The following is a 21,478-nucleotide window of genomic DNA, read 5'->3' as shown; positions in this document are numbered from 1 at the left end:
TATACCATTCTTCGCGTATTGATTCTTCCTGACTAATGTCTTGAACTTGAGCCTACTCTTCATCACTACTATGTTGTGATCAGAGTCTACGTCCGCTCCTGGATACACCTTACAATCCAGTATCTGGTTTCTGTATCACTGTCTGACCATGATGTAATCTAACTGAAAACTTCCCGTATCACCTGGCCTTTTCCACGTATACCTCCTCCTCTTGTGATTCTTGAACATAGTATTCGCTATTACTAGCTGAAACTTGTTACAGAATCAATTAGTCTTTCTCCTCTCTCATTCGTTGTAACAAGCCCATGTTCTCCTGTAACATCTTCTTCCCCTAAAACTGCATTCCAGTCTCCCATGACTATTAGGTAATCATATCCCTTTACATACTGTATGACCCTTTCAATATCCTCGTACACTTTCTCTGTCTCTTCATATTCAGCTTGCGACGTCGGCATGTATACCTGAACTATCGTTGTCGGTGTTGGTTTTCTGTCGATTCCGATAAGAACAACCCTATCAATGAACTGTTCACAGTAACACACTCTCTGCCCTACCTTCGTATTCATAACGAGTCCTACTCCTGTTATACCTTTTTTTGCTGCTGTTGATATTACCCTGTATTCATCTGACCAGAAGTCCTTGTCTTCTTTCCATTTCACTTCACTGACCCCTATATCTAGATTGAGGCTTTGCATTTCCCACTTCAGATTTTCTACTTTCCCTATCACGATCAAGCTTTTGACATTCCACGCGCCAACTCGTAGAACGTTATCCTTTCTTTGATTATTCAATCTTTTTCTCATAGCAACCTTCCCCTTGGCTGTCCCCTCTCGGAGATCCGAATGGGGGGATATTCCGGAATCTTTTGCCAGTGGAGAGATAATCATGACACTTCTTCAATTACAGGCCACAGTTCCTGTGGATACATGTTACGTCTGTTCAATGCAGTGGTTTCCTTGGTCTTCTGCATCCTCATGCCACTGATCGTTGCTGATTCTTCCAACTTTAGGGGCAGCTTCCTATCCCTGGGTCAAGATAGTGTCCAGATCTTCAGTCCGCTCCTCGGCCCTCTTTGACAAGGCCATTGGCAGAATGAGGGGTGGCTTCTTATGCCGGAAGTCTTCGGCCGCCAATGCTGATTATTAATCAAAATTTAACCAGCGGCGGAATTCGAACCCGGGATTGAAGACGTTTTGATTATGAATCAAAGACGCTAGCCCCCTTTTTTTCATTTTGTTCGGTATCGTTCGTTGCGTTTGGTCTTGGCGGACATCACAGGACATCTGTTCAAGTTGATCGTTGTTTCCTTTACTCATTTTTTTTCTTTTTATTACAGAGGGCTAGCGCCTCTCTGAGCGAACACGTCGAGCTATCGCGGCGGCTACCTAGACCACGGTACAGAAGAACATTGAAAATTAACTACAGCGTAAGATAAGAAAACGAGGAGATTCTCTGCAGAATCAGTGTGGAAAGGAATATGTGGAAAACTAAAAGAAGGGATGTGATACTGCACCCGTTAATAAAATGTGCCACATATTCCATGGATCTACAAGGACTGTGTAGAGAACAAATTACAGGGGAAGATGGAGATAAGGATTTGCTCCTAAGAGTCGTCAGGAGAAATCTCTATGTTGTTTCGGCAGATATCTGCAGTTCAGTTTTTACGGTATATACCTGGGGCCACAGCAAAGAAATACTACTCATAGCGTCTTTAATGAGAGGCCTAGTGTCGACGAAAACCTGCGGTTTGTTTCCCGTTACGAACAAATAAATTAAATTGGAATTTCTCGTTGTCATTTGGTACAACCGTCCCAAATTAATATAATGCCACATTCATTATACCGAAATATGTTTACAGGGAAATTAAAACTGAAGGAAAACCAGTACTGGAGCTGCGACTGAGCAGCGCTGCTACTCGACAGTAGCAGTCAATGCAGGCCAGGGCAGCGCTGTAGTTGCTGGAAAACTGCTTATTTTTCGTGTTTTCATGCCCTTGTTGATACATACCGATAAAATGAATACCACAATAGATTAATTTGGGACCGTTTTATCGAATGTGCAGGTAAAGTTTCACTTTAAAAATCATTTTGTACATAACGGGAAACATGCCGGTGCTCTCCATAGACACTGAACGTCTCATGAAAGGCATGATGAACAATGTTTGTTTGATTTGATTCCAGTTGTACACCGCTGAAAGGAAACAGCAAATACCTGTCGAAACACCAGCCAAAATGCAGCTGACGACCCTTTCGAGAGACACGCTATATACACTAATTCATTGAAGACGTTGGGTGCAGTTGATGTTCTAAGATGTAGAGGTTAGTACGGAGAGAAACGGTGGCGAGCCGCTTCAAAGTAGCCAGGAGATGTTGTCCACTTCAAAAGAATGTTTCATTACAAAGTAGTAAGTGCGTAGCTGCAGTAAGTGATTACTAACCGTTTTAGCGCTGCCTGTACACTACTTTTTTCTTAGAGTAATTAATCTCTGACGTGTTACCTCATTATTCTGCAAATAGTTTCAGGTGTTTCTTCTGCTCCAGCTCTTAAAAGATATGATTATTACAGATGTCGTAACAGCATTCCAATTACTTGAGCAAGCGGTCGCGGTAACTGCACTTGGGCGTCATTAGAGCTCCTGACACGCAATGGAGGCGGCCCCGTAACGCAAAAGCTGAAGTTGACGAAGAGGCAGCGTCTGTTGCAAACAGGAGGCTGGCGTCTTATGTAACAGCGGCAGGAGCAGCTCCGCTCTGCCTGCTTCCTGGTGGATTTCCTTCTGGCACTGCCAGGGCTATCTCCGTGTGCACCCCCACCGTCGAAATAGTAAGCCGCTTCCGTGAAACCTGTTAGGCGTTCCTATGTAGTTGATATATACAACACACTGTTTCCCATAACACGAAAATATCAGTAGAAACTGAGATATTCGTGTTGTATCAGATTAGCGTCCTCTGTGTCACGGATGACGGACTAATAAAATTACCTTTAGCTTGTTTCGCATTGGTTTCCCTCATTCATTAATAACTATTTTCTTTCTGATACGGTAGGTGACCGAGATTCGGCGCGCGGAGTGGCCGCGTGGTTTGAGACGCCATGTCACGGATTGCGTGGCCCCTCCCGCCGAAGGTTCGAATCCTCCCTCGGGTGTGTATTGTTCTTAGCATGGGTTAGTTTTAGTTAGTTTAAATAGTGTGTAGGTCTAGGGACCGAGGACCTCAGCAGTTTGATCCCTTAGGAATTCATACACATTTGAACATTTCAGCATTGGACCGAGATTCGGGCAGAAGCCCAAAGTTCACTTGATCAGTCTAAAATTTTACCCTTTAACTTATTGTTTTATACCACATAAAATCATCATCACTGGAGTTTGGTGATTATCTGCCATCTTCAGACTTACATTCCATGGAATATACAAAGTCTCCACTGACCACTTTGCATAACGGACGACCGGCACGAAAAAGTCGGAGGATGCCATAAAGTTTATGGTAATAGTTACTAGAAGACAGGGTTTCACACTATTTTATACAGTTAACAATGCCTGACAAAAAGCGAAGCGCACAGAAGTCATCGGATGTCAGTTCGCTTCATACACGTACACACCATTTGCACATATGTAAATGTTTAGATTTGCAATTTTCTGTGACAGGCAACGGCCTTCGGAGTGCATTGATGTCCCTGTTTAGTGTTGTTACCAGGCCTGCTAGGGTACGTAACGGCCTCAAAAGCGTCAGTTGCCGATCACTGAGTGTCATAGGTATGTCATGTACACGTATGAGACAGCGTTATAGATACTGACAGAGTTTCAAAGACTCTCCATTGTGGATCTTCATATGGCCGCTGGTCGAACCTAACAGTCAGATTTCTGGGAAATTGGAATGTTTCCGATCGACCACAGCCGGCCGAAGTGGCCGCGCGGTTCTGGCGCTGCAGTCTGGAACCGCGAGACCGCTACGGTCGCAGGTTCGAATCCTGCCTCGGGCATGGATGTGTGTGATGTCCTTAGGTTAGTTGGGTTTAACTAGTTCTAAGTTCTAGGGGACTAATGACCTCAGCAGTTGATTCCCATAGTGCTCAGAGCCATTTGAACCATTTTGGTCGACCACACCTCATCATCACAAGGTAGGATCACCGTAGGTTAGATGTACTTTTCATTCCAATGAGGATATCCTCCAAGATGCAGAAAATGTCAGAAACAAGAATACGCAATATATATTCACAAAAAACAAGAGATATGCTGATGTGCCTTCCGCACATCCTAAGTGAAATGGTCCTCATGAATGAGGAGTTAGATAAAAACAATCTCAAACATATTTTCATTTAAAAGGTAATAATAAATTTGTCACAAAAAATGCATATGTTCAATAGGGTGAGGTACATGTAATAATTCTTTGGCTGTTGTAGCCATGCATCACGCAATAGAAAAATAATTTTACAAAACTGATTTACAGTGATCGCGTTACCACATTGAATTTGCACAGAATTATTTGATATTATTAGTAACAAACACAAATCAGTCAGTTCTGCTAATAAATGCATCAGTGGATTAGAAAGAGCTGCTGGTAAACTTTTCGGGATGTCAGGTAGTGGTCCAAGAAACTCTTCTGTTCCTGACGTTTCGTCCACGAATGCGCTGGACATCTTCAGAGGCGCTCCTCTGCCGAGGCTTTGCGAGTGGACGAAACGTCTCGGACCACGACCTCGAATCCCGAAAGGTTTACCTTCAGCTACATCATCCGCTCATGAAAGCCTTCATTCTAGGAGTAGAAAGGGTTGGCCACCAGTGAGTCCTTTACCCAGATGACTATCGTCGGCGAGTATGGCGGCGACTTGGGAACAGTCCCGCTCTTCAAATGCCTTGGAGAGCCACAGCAGTGTTGCACCTGGCGCCAAGGTGTGGGACTCTTCGAACGTGACTTGATGTTACGGCTGGTAGTGACTGGGAGAAGTCTGACGGCACACGAAAGTCCTTCGCCCTCACGTGTTATCTCTCACGCGGCATTGTCGTGATGCGATTTATCAACAGAAAAATGCTCGTCTACACATGACACATATCTCTTTGAACTGTATGGGAGATGTTGAGGCACTTATGTGGACAGCAAGGTGCCCAAATCTGTCCCTGTTAGAACATGTGTGGGAGCAGCGTCGACGTCGACTCCGTTTTGGTGCCACTGTCTACGATTTCCAAGACCAGTTGCAAATACTGTGGCTCACCTTACCTCAGAAGAGGATAAAATGGTCTTATGAAACCCTTTTCAACCAAATAATTGAATGCATCCAGAGCAGAGGAGCTGCAATGTTATGCTGATAAGTAGTATCATAATTACAAGTTCTTTATAAATTTGACTCTATATTGCATACCATCTGAATCCATGAAGTTTCATTTCGCTTCCTTCTCGTTTTGTATGTGCCTTACTTTTTTTTGTCAGATGGGGTATTCTGGTATTTTCGTCACCTAAATTATTCCACAGTCACAATGTCAAAATTTTTACATTGGTAGATTCGTGCCTACCAAATTCTGAAAAAACAGTTACATTTTTGTTTCAGATCCTAGGTCGCTGAGCTTTACCAGAGTTTGTGCTACTTTATTCTGGGATATGTGAGTGAACTGGGACGCAAGCAATTCCACAAACTGGGTAATGGGACAATGTGATACTCCAGACTGATTCTCATCCTAACACATCACTGGACAATGATGTTGGAGGGCTTTGTGGTTGCTTTATCTTACATCATGCTTCACAGACAAAATCATCAACTGAACATGTGAAATATTTTCTTGATTAGGAGGAAGTCATTAATGAAGTTCCACAAGGATCAGTATTGGGTCTTCCGTAGTTTCTCATTAAATATTAACGACCTTCCAATCAATACATCAAGTAGAATCAATGCCTTTTGCAGCTCATAGGGTTATAACCATTGCCAGTAGACATGAAGCAACAAAAGAAATTGTAAGTACCATATTTAGAGGGATTATGGGCTGTATTTCCGCTGATTATCCTCCTCTTAAATTTAGTAAAAGACAGCGTACTCATTTCTCCTGCTAAAAGAGTACAACACCATTGATAAATTTAAATCATGACAAGCCAAGTAAAGTGGATTATATAATGATACCTGAAACTAAAATTAATGAAACACACATTTTAGAGATCCTTAAACAGCTCAGTTCTGCCTCATTTTAAAACTGAAAGCCTTGGAAGGATACATTAAGTAATGTCATAGGGAGCCGCATAGTTGGGCAACTCATCAGTGAGAAAGAAATTTTCCATTGTACAAAATACTCATATTAGAGTGATATCTCTTAAAGTACTAATCAGGGAATTACATATTTTCGTTACAGAATCGCAATGCATCTTTTCTCTTGCGTAATTTGTTGCATATAATCCATTATGTTTCACAAGGTGTAGTGACATCCGCCGTTATAGTACCTGAATGAAAACCGACCTTCGTTAATTTTCATTAAAACTTACTTAATCTCACAAGGCGGTGACAAATAACTCTGCAAAAATGTTTGGCAACCAAGCCAATGATATTAAAAGCTTGAGAGATAACAAAACTAAATATGAAAGTTACTTGAAGAAGTTTTTTCCAGGCAAGTACTTCTGTTCCACAAAACAATTTTTATTTACTGACTTGTATCACTTCGTTACCATTTACAGCGCAAACTGACACATTTTAATATTGACTTTCGAAACCAGTTAACTTTGTTGAGCAAACCGCTCCTGCGATGAAATAATCCTTGTCAGAACTGGAGTTAAAACCCAATACAGACGTGCTAACAGCTAATCTAAGGAGGAGAAATATATTTGCATTTTTGCAGCTTCACACGAAATATGTGAATGCGTAAAATGCTTCATTGAATTACACTGGTTGCTTCAATGACGGTGTTGTTGGACGTTTAGTTTCGAAGATCCGACGACATGAATGCCATATAACGTTTGCGTACTTATTTCTAACTGGTAGCAAATGAGAGGTGAGATGGGTGAGTTACAATCTGTTCACATAAAATCAAACAATGATTCAGTTCTATATGACGATGTGTAACGACAGGAAGCGTGTGCTAATAAACGCGGTTAATAAAAAATTTAAAAAATAAAATTCATTAACTCGATGAGAATGGACAATGCTTGGAAGAGAAACAAAATCACGAAGTAGGTAGTGTATTGGTGACATCACTGAAAGTTTGATAATTTTACGTAGGACACGAAAAAATAAAGTTTTTGAAGATTTGCATCATAAAGAAACAGGAAGCTCGCAAGTATCTGCATTTTTATTTTACAGCTCTGCAGAATATACTGAGGTCTTAATCCTTACATCATTTTCATTACCAACGATTTATATTGTATACGGGTATCAATAAAATTTTCCGTGAAAATAAATGTGTAATAAAATGTCCTGAATGTTTGTGGTCTCATAAACACATGTGGAGATTGTGCAAAGGACTTTGTTTTGGTATTTTTCATTCCCTTCAGTCACAAATTTCTAACGGTAAAACAGGCTTGTCTGCATCTTCATTCAAGGTGTGTAAGCAGTACGCAAGATAAAAACTACATACATAATAGTTGCAGTAATTATCCATAAATGTAACGAAATAAGGCGCAAAATAAAAACGCAAAATTGGTTTGAAACATACAAGTCGGCTATCTCCGTTGTGTGCAGAAGCTGAGTCTCATAAAGCACGTATTTTCTAGCTCCCAGCAGAGATACTAGTGTCTTTCACTGCCGCCTATGCTTTCCACTACAGCGGCATATTAGCACAATCTCGGAAACCAAAGTCGGCTCTCGCAGATCCAATCGTGGCATAGAACGAAATATTTAATCAGCGATGTGTCACAGACACGTTTGTTGCATCATATTTTAATTTTTTCCCTGTACTACAATATCTACTTGCTGGATTTTTAACTCGTAGGTGAACGAATAAATAGTAAATCAGATTACGTTATGCTTACTACGGATGTTTGTAGTAACAACAAAAACGAAACGTTATAAAATGTCAGCGGTACCACATAACTGATGCGGTCTTCAGTTAACAACGCGTAAATTCTTTAAAACGGGATAGTTAACATCCGTATTTAGCGAATATTCCAAACTTCGATTACAGGTTTGTGAACATACTACATGCCACACACAACTTCTACATCGAAACTACATAATAACCAGTGCTGGGAACATAACGCAGAACCTGAACTGTCCTGAATATGGAAGCAGAAGGAGACGTGTCTCTACATCTTCAGAACTATCATCAATTTCAATCACGCTCCCTTGTGTTCTTCTACCTGTGAGGAAACAGTGACTTCTTAACACGATTAATCGTAGCCATTTTGCTACACGAAATACTTTTTTTCTTAAAGTTCATGCTTGAAATCTTATAGGGGCGCACTCTGTGTAACGGGTCAAAAGAAGAAAGTGGTGATTCACTTAAGCGGATTCCTGTTGAGAGACCTGTTTATGCAAGAGACGTCTTCAGTAAACCTGTCGGCGCCGTAGTTGTCACACTTTCTAGACGCGCGTTGCCAAACTCTTTGTTTACCTGCCAGAAGGCCAGAGCTCCTTAACATTCACGAAGCTGATTACGATCGCTAGAATTCGTCTCGAGGAGGCAGTGCCGCTCGCCGTTGTACCTGTGGGGTACGTAAGTGGAAGTCGTACCTGATAGCACTACAGATAGTTCGTGACCCGAAGTAACCACCTCAGACGAGTTTGTGCCTCTGCATCATGGCTTTTAGCCTGAGAGATTTGATTATCAGTTCGTCACTCATAGGAGGTTTGTTCAGTATTTTAAAAAAAGGTAAATGCAGCAACAAACAAGAAAGCATGAGAGTGGAGAAAACATTGTGGGAAAATTAGGACATCAAGAGTTTGCTTAATTTTCTGGAATCTTTTGGCAAATCAGATACACTACTATACGTGGCTAGCAAGTCATAGACCTTTAGGACAGAACTGACGTTACCATGAAACCCATAAAAGTCAAATTACTAGACAAGTTACCATTAAAATTGCCTTAAGTAAAGAGTGAATGCCATACTTAGAAATCTAGTTACGTGAGTTGGTAAATGTGGTTACCTCTACTCCAAATCTGTCAGCTTCCGATGAGGCTGAAAGGAATTAATTTCGTGCCCATTCTTTTTTTGTTATTCACGTCAAGCAACATGTAAATAATACATGAGGTGTATTTGTAGTTGCGAATATGTGCAACAATCATATTTATAATGAAACGAGGACAAAAATTTGTGCCAGACCAGGACACGAACCGGGACTTCAAGCTTATCGCGAGAGGTAGCCTCACCATTAGGCTTCGCAGCCCCATTGTGTATATCCCTGTACAGGGGAAACGTTTTAATTGAAAGTTGCTTCCCCAGTGTCGGCAGATAAATACGGTGTCGCACTATCTGTGTTCTTCAGAAGTACGATACAACTGCAAATACGTTCCATGTACTTCATAACGGCTGTAGTCGCCACGAGGAACATTGCACAATACTTCTGAACAACAAAGACACTGCAATATCGTATTTCAATTAAAATATCTCCCGTGTACGGGAATATATGTAATGGATGTACTAGTGCGTATTATGCACACATTGTTGACGACATATGGAAGTTTAGGGTCTGGCCATGAAACGTGCTCTGATAGGCTAATGGTAAGGCGACCACTTCCGATAAGCGGGAAATCCGGGCTCGATTTCCAGTCGGGCACAAAGCGTCGTCGTCGTCATTCCATTATACAGTTCACTGTTGTCCATATTCGCAACTGCGAACACGTTCCATGCATTTCATAACGACTGTAGTCACTGTATCCCTGTTCCTTCGAACTTGTACGCATATCCAGAGGAATACTGCGTCGTACTTCTGAACAACACAGGCTCAGCAATATAGTAGTCACATTTAAATAACTTTATCTCGTGACATCTATGTTAGATTTCTTGTATATACTTGTATTAATGTCTCCTTTTATATAGCATCCATCGCAACTGCTCATTTTAATAATGAAAGCTAGAAAATTATTGAAATGTGAGTGCTAGTTTGGTTGTACTATCAACCCGTCACTGACACTTATTATATCAACATTTCGTTTGTGACACAATGAAGGAAGATTAGAATTGAACGTTCCGTCGATAGTGAGGGTGTACAGGCTCAGGCTAGGGGAGGTAGCGTAAGCAAATTGATTGTGTCCGTTTCAAAGGAAACTTCCGGCATTTAGGGTAAGCACAGGAAACCTAAAACGGGCTGCCCAGATCTTTGACGCAATACTGAGTTTTTCCTTTAATAGTCACGCTTCAAATCTTATAGAGGCGCAGTCTGTGTAACGGGCCGAAAAAAGTAAGTGGTGACGTATTTAAGCGGATTCCAGCTGAGGGCCCACCATTACCCCCATCGCACATAGTGACCAGTGCAATTGTCTGTAGGAAAAGACGTTTCATATCGATTCTTAATTTACCCAAAATACAGAAACTGAGATGAGAATGTGGATATAAAGAAGTAGAAACTAGTAATCACAATTTTTTAAAACGTGCTTATCAATAGCTTTTTTGAACGAAATTTTGGCCCCTGCTAAAGATAAATCAATACTGAAGAAGCCTAATAAAGTAAGGCTGTTAGAATAAATATACAACTCAATATTGAAGGAAATAATTGAAAACTAAGATGAATCATTCTGAAATCCTTAAGACATTCTCAATAGAACTGAATATTTATGTGCGTGTAGTTAAAAGAAAGTCATTGTTTGCGTCGCACATGCCTGATTAAATATTGATCAAAAGTTGTTAGTGTACACTGTAAATAAAAAATATATATTATAATTATAAAGAATCAGAGCATTTCAGGAATTTGGAATTATATGTATTCTTATCACTTAGTACTGAGTTTCCTTTAAGTAAGTAAAATATTTGTTGGAACCAAACAATTACGAGGGAAAGTCACAAAGTAAAGGGACTTCTGAGAAAATGAATATTTATTCTAATGATAGAAAACTGAAACATACCTTATTTTTCTACAAAACCTCCCTACACTTCAGCTCACTTGGTCCAACGGTCCACAAGTTTCTTGATTCTCCGGAAAAAGTTTATTGCGTGCACCTGTAACCAATTTTTCACTGCATCAACGGCTTCTGCATCGGCTGCAACTATTCTTCCCTTGAGCGCTTCCTTCAATGGTCCAAACACATTGAAATCGCTTGAAGCCTAGTCTGGACTGTATGACGGATGTTCCAGCAATTCGAATCCGAATTCCTTTTTTGTTTCGACTGCCCGTTTGGCAGAATGTAGCAGAGAGTTATCTTGCAGCAGGATGACATCTTTTCGTAATTTTCCGCGACGTTTGGATCTGATTGCAGGTTTCAGTTTAGTTTGCACCACATCACCACAGTTCTCATGTTCACAGTTTCGGCTCTTGGGATGAAATGAACAGCTACCGCACCTTCCATGTCCTAGAATAGTGTTAGCATTATCTTACCAGCTGATGACTGATGTTTAAATTTCTTAACTTCTGGTGATCATAGGTGTTTCCAAATCATGTTCGCAGTCTTACTTCCCAGTTCGTGTTGATGTACACACATTTTGTCTACATATTCTGTAAAAATCTATTCCCCTCGTGATGATAACGGGCCACATGTATACGAGAGAAGTCCACCCTTCGCACCTCATGCAGCGCTGACAGTTCTTTCGCTACCCACCTTGCACACACTTTCCGAAAATTTAGCTCCTAGTTTAAGAAGGAATACGCTGAACCATGACTGACATGTGAAGTATTGCCCGTTGCGACCACTATGTTTCTCTGTTTTCCATAACCATACCCTCAACTGCTTCCAAATTGTCCTCAGTTGTTGACGTCAGCCGGCCGTTGTGACCGAGCGGTTGTAGGCGCTTCAGTCTGGAACCGCGCGACCGCTACGGTTGCAGGTTCGAATCCAGCCTCGGGGATGGATGTGTGTGATGTCCTTAGGTTAGTTAGGTTTAAGTAGTTCTAAGTTCTAGGGGACTGATGACCTCAGATGTTAAGTCCCATAATGCTCAAAGCCATTTGAACCATTTTGTTGACTTCAATGGCCTGCCCGATCTTTCCTCGTCACATAACCGGCTGTCACCATACTGAGCTTGCATTCGGCAAATAATTTCTGCAAACAAAATTGAATGACTGCCTTCATTTCTCCTTGACGCAGACCGACATGGGGCTGCCATGTTTCACGGTCTGCTACAATGCAGCGATTAACGTGGGAATAAGATTGAGACGTTCTATAGAATTGTTGCAGACGACAATACTTCAGCACTGGATACTAATAGTCGACAAGACCCACGGCGAGAATATTGACAGTAGTTGCAGTTTTTTAAGAGCAACGTTAATAATATGTTATAAAAGTATAAGGTTATTTAGCGAAGTAATTAATGGTTTGTATGATGTAAAGTAAACTTCAAGTTTTCTCGCAGAATACTGTTACACTGATGAAATACTAGTAAATGTGAAATGTTTTTTGATGAAGTTCCTTTGGAGTGGCGGTGTTTTAGTTTCCTTTGTGGCGAATGTGTCAGTAATTATTTAGCATTTTCAACAGTAGACTGTGCCGTGCAATAATTATGTGTTATACATTGACAAAGTATTTGATTTATGAGTTTTATTCAAAAAGAAATTATGAATTCTGCAGACTGAAGATTAATAATTGAGATTTTTGGGATGATAAATCTTAGCTGTGCTGATAAATTACAAGAAACACTCAAACAGTTGATATTTTGAAAATGGGTAACTTACCAGTGTAAAAACTGCATTCTTAGATCATTTTTAGGAGAATCAGAGCGACTGAGCTATGTTCTGTGTTTCAATAGTAACTGCTAAAAGAAGTGATTAATTGCAAATTGTTCAATTCCCTTTGTACATAATGACCATATTAGACTCGGCTCAGACTACGTGGTAAATTTGTTTTAAAGGAAGGAATGGAAACCAGAATGAAGATAAATATGTAGATAAATATCGTGTGGGTATTGCACTAAATTTTAAGAAACCGAAGTTGTGCTGCAACCAAGTAAGAAGTACTTTGTAGTCAAATATCGATTGCCTTTTATTTTAATCTCCAAGATCAGTCCACTGGTTCACAATTAATGATTATCAATGAACGCTTGGGCCACATTGAGAATTATTTCAAATGGCTTTGCAACTTGTACTTTTTAAATGACTTGAGGGGACACAGTGCTAGTATATGTAATGTTTTGATTTTCTGTTATGTTTTTGTGATCAGCAAAATTTTGTTAGTATTATGAAAAGCCTGATTATCCTCAAATACTTCAATAATATGTTAAGAAAGTACAGTGGTATTGAAAACTGCATCGGGCGAAGTGTGGATTGAGGGTAGATGGGTGGCTTTCATGGAAATACCCCGATCAAGATCTTGTGCAGAACTGAATGCTGCTACGTTCACTGTCACAGAAAAAGTTTATTTTGCCTACTTTCACTCAATTACCTTGTAAGGTTTTATGTTTTGGAGCAGGTCTTTCCACTCACGAAAAGCATTCTTAACACAAAGACGGTGTTCAGACTGATTTGTTGTGTCAGTACGCGAACTTCATGTGGGCCATAGTTCAGGCGCCTCAGAATTCTTACTCTGCCATGCCTGTACAGATAATCCATCATAGGATTTGTGGTTATGAATACAGATTTATTCTGAAGAAACTGCAACATTCATTCAGTGAACACTAGACGGAGAAACGATATGCCCTTGGTCAACCATGCTTAAGCACTGTACAGAAAAAACTGTGCACTGTTCAGCAAGTTTATTTTCAATAGGCTTCAGGAAGAACTGAAAAAAAAACTGAGTGATATACTCCAAGAATTCAAATAAAATTTGGAAGGTTTCCTTGTTGCACACACCATCTATTTTGTTCATACTTGTTTACATACTTTATTTAAAAATCTTCTGATGGGAAATCCGTAATCTATGTACTAACTCCTTCCATAACCAAGTAGCTTTGACTTGCTTGGTCCATGGAACGATTAAATAAATAAAGTCAGCGGAAAAAGCCATTAATGTAGAAACTCTTCCTCACACCATAATACGAGAGCTGGCTATAAAACAGAACCCAGTGGAGGAGGAACCTTGTAGGAGCACGCGGTCCTCTGGGCCTGATCGCGTCAAGTACAGCAAACGTAAGCAAGCTGGCTATAAAGCAACTGGAATTGCTGTCACCGAGCAAGGACGCATGCGCCATAGACGAACGACCAATAGCTCTGAATCGTAAACCCTTCTCAGTAGAATGAGGCATCTGTGGTGTCTTAAGGAATTTAGTATGGCCATTATCTTAATTTGTACAAGAGCTGTTATTTTGTTTTGCCGCAAAAGTAATAAGTTTAATAATAGAGCAACGAACTGTCGTGAAGTTTCACATCAAACTTGAAAAATCCTACCGAAACTTAAACTTTACAGAAGAAGTGTAAAGCGAAGACTTTTTTATCACGTAAGCGAGTTTTTGAGTGGTTCAAGCATTTGAAAGATGGCCGAGAAGACGTTGAAGATGACTCACGGCCTGGACGTCCTTCAACAATAAAAACAGATGAAAATATCGAAAACCTCGGTATTGTGATTCGATCTGAGCATCTGTTGGGTATTCAATCGATTGCTGAAAGTGTAGCATTGAGAAAGAACACCTAAGGAAACTTTGAATAGTCATTTTAATATGAGAAAAGTGTGTCCGGAACTCTTATTGAAGATCCTCACGATCGAACAAACAGAAGGTAGTCAAAGTGTTTGTAGTGACACTTTGGATACCACTGAAAATGAACCTAATTTGTCGGAAAGAGTGATATGATGTGACGAATCTTTCTTTGTTTCTAACTTATGATCAGCACCGAAAGGCCCAATTTCACCGAGAGCGGAAGAAGCTCGAATGAGCAAATCAAGATTCAAAGCGACGATGACTTTTTTAAATATTCATGGTTTGTTTCTTTTTATATTCATGGAAACGTGTATGTTCATTGGGTTCCAGAAGGTCAAACTATTAATCAACGTTACTAGCTTGATATTTAACAAGGAAATTCGCCAAACATCAGTGCAAATTGCGAAGTTATTTTATTTTCGCTATAAGTTTCGGAAATTGAATATGCCACTTCAGGCCCCTTATGTGCTTCTCAAAAGTTGTCGATGTTGACGTACAGCGGACATCAGCTTCTGGCTGTCGTGAATTCTCAACTACTTCGTTCGAAGACTTGACTGCAACTCGTCAGTACACATACACAAAATGTTTTACGGCAATAGACACGTTATTTTGCAGCCACACATTGTACGTACGCTTCGGTGACCCGTGTGCTACAGCGCTCTTAAGCCTTCGCCTTCAGGTACCTGTCTCTCGCTCTCGCTCTCTCTGTCTTTCACATGCCGGGCAGTTATTTGCAGTTACGCAAGCGGCAGCGAGTCTGCTAGACGTTGGGGTGGCAGCATCAGCAGCAGTAGGCCACCTCCCGTCCTTGGAGACTTTTACTTTCTGCTTAACTCTGGCTTGCCGGCGGCTGGATGTGCGCGGACCGGTCCTCCTTTGTAGGTCATAAGGGCGCGGCGGCGCCTAGGGCAGCGACTGCGCCCACAGACAACCTGGGAACACCACTCGTGACTCAGCCGCCAGGACCGTGCGTGTTTCTAAACAACCCACTCGAACTGTATCCGATATTTAGTAAGTTCCGTCTCTCGCTGTAAGACCGCGTAACTATTAAGTCTGGGGCAACGCAGTAACTTTCTACTACGCAGAACTTCGGATGTCGTCAGGTCCCTTACGTCTCGTTCTTTATGTTTATTCGATTATATTCCCTGGCTAGATTTGGGTATTCTGTTACGTGGAATAAGAGTGAGAATCATTTCAGTTTTCAAACGTACTCATGCATACCTTTTCGTAACTATTAATAGCAGTACTTTAGAGCATGGCCGTGATAGAGCACTGGACTCCGTCTTAACGAGTTAAATCTAGGGATTCGGGCGGGGTGGTTTTCCCGTTGCAGTCCCTCCAAAACGGCCGCAGGTCCACTCAAACGAGTACCGGGGGTCTTTCACTGGGGTAAAGGGTGGCCGTGGCGCTGGGTTCGCCGCCCGCCCCCTCCCAGTGCCGTGGGGAAGAAAGACTGTACCTTATTTATAGACAGGCCAATAGCCCGGTCACGGACTTGTGCCACGGGCCTGTTTTACCTTTACATTAAAGTACGCAATCAGTTGATACCGTAGTGACTACTTTGAGGCAATTTCGTCAGCGTTAGCTCCGACAGTGACAACGATTTATAGTTATGTGAAACTACTCATCCACTGCTTTTCGTCCAGTCTATTTTAATTCTGTAGGCAATGTCCTTTGTGTCGCTCCAGTCGTCAGTTATCCTAAGGAACGGCTACGTTGCGTTGTGCGTCGGAGGGTACCAGTTAGGATTGTTTCTCCACTGGAGTCAGCGTATAAATTGAACTTTAGCTAGAAACCCTCTTTTCTGCAGAAGACGTTAGGAAAAAAAGGGCTTTCTGCGTTTCGAATATACAGTATATAGATGAACGTGGTAAACTGCCACACACAGGCTGGTGAGGGTTCCAGACCAATGGATAACTAATCCTTCATTTGAAAAGATACGTCTTGATCACGTAAATTGCACAATTTACAATTACTGTTTTCTTCCATGTCCATTTTCAGATCTCTTACAAACAGGAAAACAGTGGTGTGACGATTGAAGTTCAGTTTCCTGAAACAAAACCCACAAGAGGCCAGTTGTAGATTTTGCTTCACCTAACTGAAATCGTTGGTTACACCACCGCTTTTCTACTTGCAGAAGATCTAAAGATGGCAGTGGACGAAACCTATAATTTACAAATAAAGTATCATATCACGATCATGGACTCATTTACAGACTTTATGTCTTCAGTGGATATTAATCCATTCCTTGGATTCCAACCGAGCGTGGCTTACCTCTCTGTCTCGCAAGCATTAATCAGTATGAGGCTACATGTACGTTATACCAATCACCAGGAAAAATTAAAGCATGCAAACATCAAGGAAGGGAAAAGAGACAAAAAAGGAAAGGAAAGACGAAGAAGTACTGGAGTTACAGCTAAGACTTCCACTAGGAAAGTCTGCATAAGATTATGGTGCGTGGGGGTTCAGTGAGAAATAAAGACGAGAGATGAAGAAATTTGTTAACTTTGGAACTGGGGAAATAGCTGCATCTCAGACGTAATGGGGCAAGTCATTCTGCTCGAGTGCTTGTAGCACATAAGAACTTGCCCTCCTTCCTATATGAGTTTGGAGAAATGAATTCAGAATGTAATTCAAGCGTCATGTTCTTATAGGAATGTACTGTACGGAGATTGATGTGTAATTACTGAGAAGTAGATAAAGCAAACCAAGTCTGTAGTAACTGCCCAACCGCACTGCATCTAGCATAAGAGCATAAGAGTTTTGCGGCACGTCGACAACGAAGTCATTACAGTCGGAGTTTTAGGTTGGTCAGGATGAGGAAGTTAATCAGCCGTGTCCGTTCCAAAGCTGTAATCCCGGCATTTCCATTACGTGATCTGGGGAAACGAAACGACAGAAAACAAGTCAGGGTGGCCGCTCTGTGATCTGAACTGTGTCCCCCTGAATGTAACACACAATGACGCTACTTCTCCGCAGCAAGAGGAAACTTGTTCATTGTGCCGGTTACGTACAGCACACCGGAATTTAATGCTGGGAGTCCCTTCTATTTGGACCTTCTTACAGAACCTCGCAATATTCGAAGATAAGTGAAACAATTTTCCCTTTCTTATTTAAAATGCGAACAGTATCGTTCCATGTTTTAGGAAAATATAATCAACATGTACACCTCCTGGCACGCAAATACAAACTGAGGGGCGAATATTTCATCTTCAGAACGAAACCTAAGGGCTACAAGAATTTATTTTACTAGGTAATATGGAATTGCGAACTATTGGATCGAAGCAGTCTTGACGACAAAGTCACATGAAATCGAACATGTTACATGTGCAACTCTTTCAAGACTTTTGTCGAATAGGTAATGGGTTTCTTACGTATCATTGAGAACTGATAGAACAAGCCCCTTTTTTTTGGAGCTAAATATTATACCATAAGTTGAACTCAAGAAATTATTTATGAACTAAAACTGCAGGGAGATTACTGATAAATAAAGTATAAATTCTTACTGATGGCAATGTTGTAAATCAACTCTTCTGTCGAAGTCAACTTTATTGTTCTATCATCTCCCGAGATGTATACAGGATCACAAGAACAGACATAACTACTGGGATGCAGGAGACAGAAAGAGAGAGAGAGAGAGAGAGAGAGAGAGAGAGAGAGAGAGAGAGAAAGAGAGAGAGAGAGAAAGAGAGAGAGAGAGAAAGAGAGAGAGAGAGAGAGAAAGAGAGAGAGAGAGAAAAAGGGGGGAGGTAGAGGGGGGGGGGGAAGGGTGGATGGTAGAGTGAGAGAGACGAGGGGAGAAAAGAGGTACTGGTAAAAACACTAAGTTTTATAATCAGTAATGGAGGCAGAGAAGTAGTTGAAGTACTTACTATGATACCGTAGCCTAATCAGTACCCTCTCATAAAGTTGTCTTACTATTCCTTTTGCCTTTACCACACTAATCCTTTACAACAAAGTGGATAAATTCGTAGCAAGTGCTACATTTTTCCTGTCCTACAAGTACTAAAACTCAAAAAATTAATCTAAGTATGACATGCGACTATGCGAAATGCTTCTTGGCTTTGTTGTACAACTTTATTATTAGGTTTCGATTTATAAGCCCATTTTGAACTATGTTAACTTCTTAACATTTAGTTTCTTGCCCAATCACCTATGACAAACTGAAATAATTAACGTTTTCTAAAAAGGGCTTAGATGTTTACAGAGCTTTTTGGATAATGTGTAGCATGCCTTTCGAAGCTACATATTTGATTGGATGGTAAAAGTCTTTTTTTCTTTTTTACAACTACCTGATACCAAATCTTCTCTCTCAGTGAAAACCAAAGTACTTCCTAATCATGCGACTCTGTTTTACTCAGTCTTATTCTCATAAAGGACTAAATGCATGAAGTCATTTGCTGACAATCCTAATAGTCTACTTGCCCTGTTGAGTTACTTATAATCGAAGCTCAAAGGTTATTCTTGTAACATATTTTCACTTGAAATTGCAGTCATTTCTTTTCTCGATAGGGTTGATCCGTATAGACATACCCACTCTATTTCTGAGACATGCGAAGCTCTTAGTTTTCGTTTACTATTGAGGAACATGAAATCTTCCAGCAGTATAGATTATGCCTCCCGCAGTTACTCAGCCCAGGCAAATGCTCAGACGGGTCCTTGAATAAGACCATCCTAGTATTCCGTCTGTTGTTACCTCACCGAAATGGAGCAATGGGTAAGACAATAGATCGTACCCGTGACAACTGGATTTCATTTCTAGTTCCAGCCATCCAAGGCATAAAATCGTTTTTTTGTACTGAATTGTTGAGTTTTATTGCCTGTTATGCAAATTGGAATATTTTTTTGCTGTAAAAATTCTAAACAAGGTCTCTTTATTTGTAGTGGATATACACATATATATGGGAAAAGTGGTAAGCCATTTTATGCTCCGTTCGTACAGCTTAAAGTCTTTGTCCTACAGCTCGCCGATGCTTTAGGGAAGAAAGAGGTTAGTCATAGAAATGTTGACTGTTGTAACATATGTATGCAAGGAAAAATGTTGCATTTCCAGGGCCTACTGGCACAGATGTCTCATCGCATCATACTAACAGTAACAGTGGAAATATTTTGATTCTGAGTTAGCTAAGCCAAGTATAAATTAACATACAGGAATCCTCAGTTTTAGTGTGTTTACTATTGATTTTGGAGCACTGTGTTTGTTGGTGCAGTGTTGTCATTAGTGAACCTTGGTGACCGACCATAGATGTCGCTTTTATATAGTTTTTCCTGCAAGATGCTGGAGGACGACAGTTCAGCTCTGGCCGACGAAAACATTGAAATAAACACATCTGCAAATCGTGCTAAGAACATAACGTGGACAGCTAAAAGATGCAAATGAAAGGCCCCGGGCGCAGTCACACGGACGAGGTAAGCTTGCAGCTGCGAACTGACGTGTTACAACAGTATACAGACAACAGAAAGGTCAAACCTAGCCAAAGACTAATACTTTAGCTTACCCAAAATCAAAGACCAGAAGTCTTCACTACCTCGTAAGCAACGTATTACTGCTTTCAAAATATTAAATATGTTAAGTGACCTGTAATAAGCAAGAAAATTAAATGAATAAAACGTTTTTTTGTTCATATAATCTGGTATTATCCTCTTTTGCTCCTGAGTAGATTAATGTTACACTAGTTTATATTCAGTTTTATACTTGCTATAAATGTGTTCATATAACAACTAAAATATGTTTGTACTCCAATAATAATAATAATAAAGGAAGGTTTCAACAACACAGTATTGGTGCATGATCATTGAGTTTCATTTTGTGAAATTGTTGTAAAATTTCTTAAATAATAAAAATTAGTTTTAAAATGATATTATGATCCAGTATAGGTGCGAAATTAATTTAGTGAGTAATAGACAGGACTCATATTAGACTGTGAAATCAAATAAAAATAAGAATCCGTATAATTTTAAAATAAGACCTTCAGTTACCAAGTAAATGTAAAAATAGATCTCATCACTATTACGGTGTTCAATCTTAAGATAATACAATAATAAGAGCGCCTCAGTCACCTGGAGCAAATTCACGAAATATTTCTACTAGTGTACATCACACAGTTTACTTCGAACTATTTAATGGCTAGGTGCTAAAATGGTTCAGTCACTTACTTAACCATGAAGTTATCTGTACGCTTGTTAGTTACTTTTACGATTCGCTGGTGACCTACCTCGGGCCGGGGCACGCAGGTTTCAAAGCGTGGCGCCGCACAGCGGCAGGTTGGCCGGGTCCTCCGGTCGCAGGCCGCCTGCAGGAGGTTAGTTCGCACTGGCCGGCTGGCCACGCGCTTGCCGCGCCAGCAGCTGCCGACGAGACGCCAGAGACACCTGGCGGCTGAAGCAGCAACTCGCCGAGGCGTTAGGCTCGCGGGTTTTTCTGGCGTGCTTGCGTGCAGTTTTCCCCTGTTGTATCGGTTGTTGTCTGTCGTAATGCAGCTATTAAAGTAGCTCTACGAGGGACTGTAGTGATGACATTTTCTGTCTCGCGGCAGCTACATAAAAAAATTGACAACGCTTGAAGGTCCGTGCAAATTGAAATGACAGGGACGAAAGAGCGTAAGGCCTTCGTCATCCAAGCAGATGTAGCTTCTTTCGGAACAAAGCAAAACCCTGCAGGTATTATGCAGGTATCAGTTGCAACGCGGATACATTGTGTACGACCATTACCATTTTTTCTTAGCAAATACCATACTATCTGAATTTTTTTCTTTCATATGGCGACTCGCCGCCTCTGAGAGCTAGACTTTTTAGTTCACGCCATTTAGGTGAGTTGCGTGCCGCTGATGATGAGGTGGTGATGACGACATGCA

The 21,478-nt window shown here is 40.8% G+C and overlaps 1 protein-coding gene across 2 annotated transcripts in view; it reads right to left on the bottom strand.

Annotated features, from left to right (window-relative positions):
- The window catches only part of LOC126174891 (uncharacterized), an 81,537-nt gene extending 60,561 nt beyond the window's left edge, over positions 1-20,976 (bottom strand). The window contains exon 1 of one of the 2 annotated variants that reach the window (XM_049921314.1): positions 20,840-20,976. The gene's annotated coding sequence lies outside the window, so the exon portion shown is untranslated. The remainder of the gene's footprint in view (positions 1-20,839) is intronic. The other variant, XM_049921313.1, reaches the window with a different exon arrangement.
- Positions 20,977-21,478: the final 502 nt, after the last annotated feature.

Source organism: Schistocerca cancellata, chromosome 3 (assembly GCF_023864275.1).
Source record: "Schistocerca cancellata isolate TAMUIC-IGC-003103 chromosome 3, iqSchCanc2.1, whole genome shotgun sequence".
In the NCBI taxonomy this organism is placed as follows: domain Eukaryota; kingdom Metazoa; phylum Arthropoda; class Insecta; order Orthoptera; family Acrididae; genus Schistocerca; species Schistocerca cancellata.
This window is presented reverse-complemented; position numbering and strand designations above follow the sequence as displayed.